Source organism: Pinus tabuliformis, chromosome 6 (assembly GCF_031772625.1).
Source record: "Pinus tabuliformis cultivar Carrire ecotype Pingquan chromosome 6, CPIR1, whole genome shotgun sequence".
Taxonomy (NCBI): domain Eukaryota; kingdom Viridiplantae; phylum Streptophyta; class Pinopsida; order Pinales; family Pinaceae; genus Pinus; species Pinus tabuliformis.
Window position 1 is genome coordinate 1,777,275,016 of NC_142292.1, and position 6,945 is coordinate 1,777,281,960.

Consider the following 6,945-nt stretch of genomic DNA (forward strand, 5'->3'; position numbering starts at 1 on the left):
TAAGAGATGTTCCACAACTAGAACTCTCAATCAAAGACTCCTATCAGTATGACACAAAAACATGCATGATGAGCATCCTGCCAACATGGCACAAAAGGGATCTCAATAACAAAATCATGCATGACAACAACAAGAGTATCCCAACATCATACAACAAGGGATCTCAAAACATAACTTGAAGAGTTATGACAACAAATACATAACATAGAAGATTCCCCATCTAATCAAACAAGGAATCATGACAACATGTAATAAACAAGATCCTGCATCAATCAATCAAGGATCTGTGCAGCATAATGTAAAAGAATAAGTAAATGAACAATAATCATATACCTCACACCACGGGCCATCTGAAGAAGTGGATGTTCATATCTTTAGCAAAATAATCCACAATGAATATGTTGTTCACATTGTCGATGCATAGGCAGCCTGTTACCAATCTAGACTTCGGCTCCCCTTGCATCGATTGTTTTCTGACTTGTCACAATCAGGGGCTTCTGAAACATTAGCTAACAATGTGTTGAAGCTTGCTCGGCCATCGATTTCACGCATCAGTCGCAAGAAGAAGACTATTATGGACTTCTTTCTGGCTATCTGTTTTTATAGCGTGCTGGCTATGTTGCTGTAGTTCTGCGGCTCTGCCTAACCCTCTGGTTCTTTGGCTACCTTCTCGCGTTGCCTCAATCAAGCTCTATGGCTCTGTGGTGCTCTGGATTTCCAGCGCTCTACTTTTAAGCTTCTCTGAGTAACTCGCGGGCACTGTCCAGCTATCTCTGTCTTAGTCTAGCCCTCTCATTCCACGGCTCTCCGTCGAGCGCAGCCTCCTCATTGGCTCTCTCGAACTTCAGGCTGTTGGGCTCTCTGGCCTTCTCCAGCCTTAGCTCTCTATCACTCATCATGTCTTATAACACGTTTTTGTGACAAGGCCACTTAAAATGTGGAGTCCGTTAAGTTAGAATAGAAGCCGTTTGAATGGAAGGTTCGGCCGGCGCAACAAAACCACTGAAATGGAATTTTTTGGTTCAAACTAAAAATACACAGAAAACATTGAAAAATCTAATAAACCAGACTTCAAATTTCATCAAATCAAGTCTATAAACCCATCGGGTCCGCACTATATCGCAATTTCATATCACTCTGTTAATGGCCCTGTTTATTGGGGGATCATCGATCACCGATACGTCGATCCACCGATTGCTGATATGCCGATTAGATCTGGACCGTTGATCTGTTCCTTGATCGGACGGTCCAGATTGCATCGCATCACCCCTTGGTATCTGGGATCACCGATCTCTCGACCGCCGATTTTCCGATATGCCGATCGCTGATCGCTGATATGCCGATATGCCGATCATCGATATCACTGATTAAATCTGGACCATTGATCTGCTTCCGATCCGACGGCTGAGATCGCGTCGCATATCACAATCGTTGCGGCCCGGGGGTTCTGCGTTTGGCATCCACCGATGCCAATTGCATGACTTAAGCCCCAATATCGCCAATATCATGCCTCCGACTCCGATTAATCAGGGATCGCTTACTGGGGGTTCTAAAGGCCCAACCTTAAGTCCGCCCTTTGGACTCCTCCGATTTTGATTTGCCTTATAAGGCTTTAAAACCCATTTTTAGAGGAAATGCCTCCCTTTTCAAAGGAACCAAGGCAAACTCTTTTCGCAATAACTTCATCATCCAAACTCGGATTGGAGTGTCGTTCACACCGTTGGAATCAGGGTGACAAGCACTTCGATCTGATACTAGGTCGACATCATTCTGAACACTTTGATTTTCGAGCGTTCATAAACCTTCTTTGTCCTGTGTGTCTTTCTGGAGCCACCTGGATCAATCCTCCCCACTGAGGAGCTCTTGGTCCTCCAAAAGCATGAAAAATAATCTGCAACTTTCTCTATACCCTATCTACATCACAAGCGTCTTGAAAAGGTCTCACTTCCATCTCCTTCACCTTTGTCCTTCGGAGCCTTAAGCAACGAGCCGACACCTGCTACTTTTGCATCCTGTAGTACATTATTTTTGCAAATTACATGCTTGAATGACATGACAAACTAATGACCCAAACGTCCCATACTTGCCATGAGTTTATAACTGTTGGGTCCCTATAATAATAGTGATTACCCCATTACTATTGTAGTTATACCCCTTATTTATATTGTTGTGCCCCTATTACCCCCATATTGTTATTTCTGTGCCCCATAGAATCCCTCTATTGTTATTTTTGTGGCTTTATATTATTATTGTTAGGTCGGCTGGATTATATTGTGACTCCTTAGACTCCTATATATAGAAAGGAGGTTTTGTCATTTGTATCATCAAAGAATTGTTCATTTATGTAATGTAAAGGAGGTTGCCCCTCGAAGAGGCTGAATTCTAAGGCGTTGATCTTTCTTTTCTATCTTTTCTTGAGTTGGTTTCATAACATTTGGTATCAGAGCTTTGGATTCTAGGGTTTCGCTGCTCCAAACAGGTCATCGTGGCATTTTCGCTATAACTTTGTTTTTGTGACGTTTCAGAAGTCGCAAAAAAATCCCATTTGAGAAGAAATCGCGCTGAACCTTGGGTCCGAATTTCAGAGCTTTTCGCATGATATTTTTGGAGTTATGATATGAGGAAGTTAGTATTTTTGGAGACTTCTGAATTACACTCAAGACAGGTGACCTGGGGAAAATCGTCATAACTTTCTTTCTGAGCATCAGATTGAAATTTTGTAAGAAGGTACAGAAAGAGGACGGACTTTAGTTTTATTTTATATATTTTTCAGAGTCAAAGGTTGAAGTAGTGACACGTGGCACTTCATACAAGTTCGCTCTACTGAAATAGTCTATAATCAGGTCACTGCGGGAGATTGTGCATAACTCTTTCTTGGAGAATCCAATTTGGATCAGACTAGTGGCATTGGAAAGATGACATAAGACTATACTATAGGTCACAATTTCAGAATAAGATGATTCGAAATTACAGAGATACATCAGATTCCATATCAGGCTTCTACAAAGTAAAAAAAGGTGTGTAGTTTTTTTTTTAAATTTTTGCATAAGCTTGGTTTGAAGGAATTCAAAGGGCATAGTAAAGCATTATTATCGGTAATTGATGCCCCGAGGAAAGAAAATGCAAACACCTAGTAAGGAACCTGAAAGCTCTAGCATGACTCATGAAGAAGAGGAAGAAATGCTACATGATATATCAAAATTACAAGAACAAGTGCAACAAATGTCACGCTCACAAAAACTAACAGATGCTAAGATAAATGGCGTGGAATCTAAGATAAATGGCGTGGAAGCTAAGATGGATGATCTGAAGACATATTTGAGGACATATTTGAAGACAGACATGGCAGATTTGAAGACAAATTTGACAAATTTTCTACAAGAAATACTTACTAATGGTGAAAAGGTGTAAAGGAAACTCATGATGAACAAAAGAAATGTTAATCATGATTCCATAGACTCTAATGTTGGATCGAAGAGCCACCATATTCCAAAAATCGATATGAGGAAGTTTGATGGCAAGGATCCCGCCACATGGATATTACAGATGGAGCCATTCTTCAATCTTAATAATGTGCAAACACACAAAAGGTACGTATGGCAACTTTATATTTGGAACCAAATCAGTTTGTATGGTACCAATGGCTTTGTTCTCGTAAACAATTTATCACTTGGGAAATTTTTACGGAAGAATTGATAGCACATTATGAGGATACAAAAAGCAACATTTTTTTTAGCCAATTGATAAGTCTCAAACAAAAGGGTTCAATAATGGAGCACATTGAGGAGTTCCAAAAATTGAACATAAGGGTAAAAGATATTCCAGAGGAGCATAGGATTGATGTGTTCATAGGGTCTTTAAAGGATAATATCCAACATGATGTGCGCCTTTGGGAACCTGATTCATTAGAGAAGGCATTCAGGTTAGCAAGAAAAATGGAAAGCAAAATTATGGCAACTAGGAAGCATACCATTCACAACTATAAAGACGGAAGTGTTGTTGCCCATAGTCTTCCACAACCTACAAGGTTGACACCACAACAATTGGAAGAAAAAAGAGCAAAAGGGCTTTGTTACAATTGTGATAGCAAATACACAAAAGGTCATAAGTGTGCTGAGAAGAAATTATTCTACATAGATTGTGAAGAGGAAGAAGAAAAGGAGCAAGAAAGGTCAAAAGAAGAGGATATATTCCAGGAACAAAGCCTAGATGAAGAACAAATAAATCCGACCATATCTTGTAATGCATTGGCGGGAATTACCACTCCTCAAACCATCAAGATAGAAGGACAAATCAAGAAGAAAAAGGTAATAGTGTTGATTGATTCAGGAAGCACCCACAATTTTATTCATTGTAGGGTAGCAAAAGAATTGAATTGCTTCCTATATCCAGCACCAGAGTGTCAAGTGATGATTGCAAATGGAGGAAAAATAAATTGTTCTGGAAAGTGCCATAATATCAAGCTATCCATGGGAGAATATGTATTGACTAGCCCAATGCTTTCCATTCCAATGGGAGGTGTTGATGTTGTACTAGGAGTCCAATGGCTACAATCCTTGGGTACAATAGCTTTTAATTTTCAAGAACTTTTCATGAAATTTTCTGTGGAAGGAAAGGAAGTTGAATTAAGGGGTATTGCAGGGAAACCATGAAAGATAATCAGCTCTAATGGCATGACAAAGCTTCTAAAAAAGGAGCAAAGAGGTGTAATTGCACAATTATGTTCGCTAGATGTTTCCACATTGGAATCATCTATTTCTCCAGATCTCCAAAAAGTCCTGGACAATCATTCCAAGGTATTTGAGACTCCCAAAGGTCTCCCACCTATGCATGATCATGATCATGCTATTCATCTGATTCCAGGAAGTGTTCCTCCAAACATCAGGCCGTACAGATATCCATATGTCCAAAAAAGTGAAATTGAACGTATGGTTGCAGAAATGCTAGAGGCTGGTATAATTCAACCGAGTCAAAGTTCTTTCTCAGCTCCAGTAGTATTGGTGCACAAGAAGGATGGATCATGGCGCATGTGTCCAGATTATAGGGAGCTCAACAAGCTCACTATTAAAGATAAGTTCCCCATTCCTGTCATTGATGAATTACTGGATGAATTGCATGGATCAATTTACTTCACCAAGTTGGATCTTCGTTCGGGATATCATCAAATCAGAATGAAGATTGAAGACATTCTGAAAACGGCATTTAGAACTCATGAGGGTCATTATGAATTTTTGGTCATGCCTTTTGGCCTTACCAATGCACCTTCAACATTTCAAGGTTTGATGAATTCAATTTTCAAACCATTCCTTAGAAATTTTGTGTTAGTATTTTTTGATGATATACTAATCTACAGCAAGTCTTGGAAGGATCATGTTGAACATGTTGACAAGGTGCTACAACTATTGGAGGAGAAACAATTATATGCAAAAAGATCCAAATGTTTCTTTGGAGTCCAGGAGGTGGAATATTTGGGTCATATTGTATCTCATGAAGGAGTTAAGGTAGACCCTAGCAAAATTAAAGCCATTAAGGAATGGAAAATCCCCACATCCATAAAGCATCTGCGAGGATTTCTTGGGTTGACAAGGTATTATCGCAAGTTCGTTAAGAATTATGGGAGAATAGTAGCACCTCTAACAACATTATTGAAGAAAGATTCATTTTCATGGACTCCGGAAGCAACAAAGGCCTTTAAACATCTTAAAGAGGAAATGTGCCAAGCACCAGTCTTAGCTACACCGGACTTCACAAAATCCTTTATTGTGGAATGTGATGCTTCAGGAAATGGAATTGGTGCTGTTCTAATGCAAGATGAAAGACCCATTGCTTTTGAAAGTCGTCCAATCAAGGGAAAGTTTTTAAGCAAAGCTATATATGAGAAGGAAATGTTGGAAATACTCCATGCACTTAAGAAATGGCGACCCTACCTAATGGGAAGACACTTCAAGGTAAAAATGGATCATGATAGCCTTAAATACTTTTTAGAACAAAGATTATCCTCTGAAGAGCAACAAAAGTGGGTCACAAAGATGTTGGGTTATGACTTTGAAATCATATACAAAAAGGGAAGAAAAATGTGGTGGCAGATGCACTCTCAAGAAACTTGGATGAGGATATGGAAGCATTGTTGTGTACCATTTCAATTATCCAACCAGATTGGATAAACGAAGCAAAGGAGGAATGGAAGAATGGCGAAGAAGTGTGGGCACTTATTCGAAAGCTACAACAAGATTCCAGTACTTCTGATACATTTAGCTGGAAAAATTATTCGTTATGGTACAAAGATCGTTTATACCTCTGTAAGAATTCCCAGCTAAAACAAAAGATTCTTATGGAATTGCACACGTCTCCCTTAGGAGGGCACTCAGGATTTTTAAAAACTTACCACAGGGTTAAGAAGGAATTTTTTGGGATGGCCTTAAATCAGATATTCAAAAGTTTGTGGCAGAATGTTTGGTTTGCCAACAAAATAAAGTTGAAACAATTAAGACATCGGGTCTATTACAACCTTTATCCATTCCAAGTCAACGTTGGGAGGAGGTTTCAATGGATTTTATCACAGGTTTACCCAAGTCTGAGGGAAAGAGTGTCATCATGGTGGTAGTTGACAGACTTACCAAGTATGCACACTTTTGTGCATTATCACATCCATTTAAAGCCAGTACAGTTTCTACTGCATTTATGGAAACAGTTCAAAAGCTACATGGAAACCCAAAGATTATTGTAAGTGACAGAGATCCCATTTTCACTGGAAATTTTTGGACAGAATTATTTTCTTGTCTTGGTACTCAGTTAGCTCATAGCTCATCTTATCATCCTCAATCTGATGGGCAAACTGAGATAGTAAACAAATGTTTGGAAGGATATCTTCGTTGCTTTGTATCTGATAAACAGACACAATGGGTCAAATGGTTGCCTCTGGCTGAATGGTGGTATAACACTTCC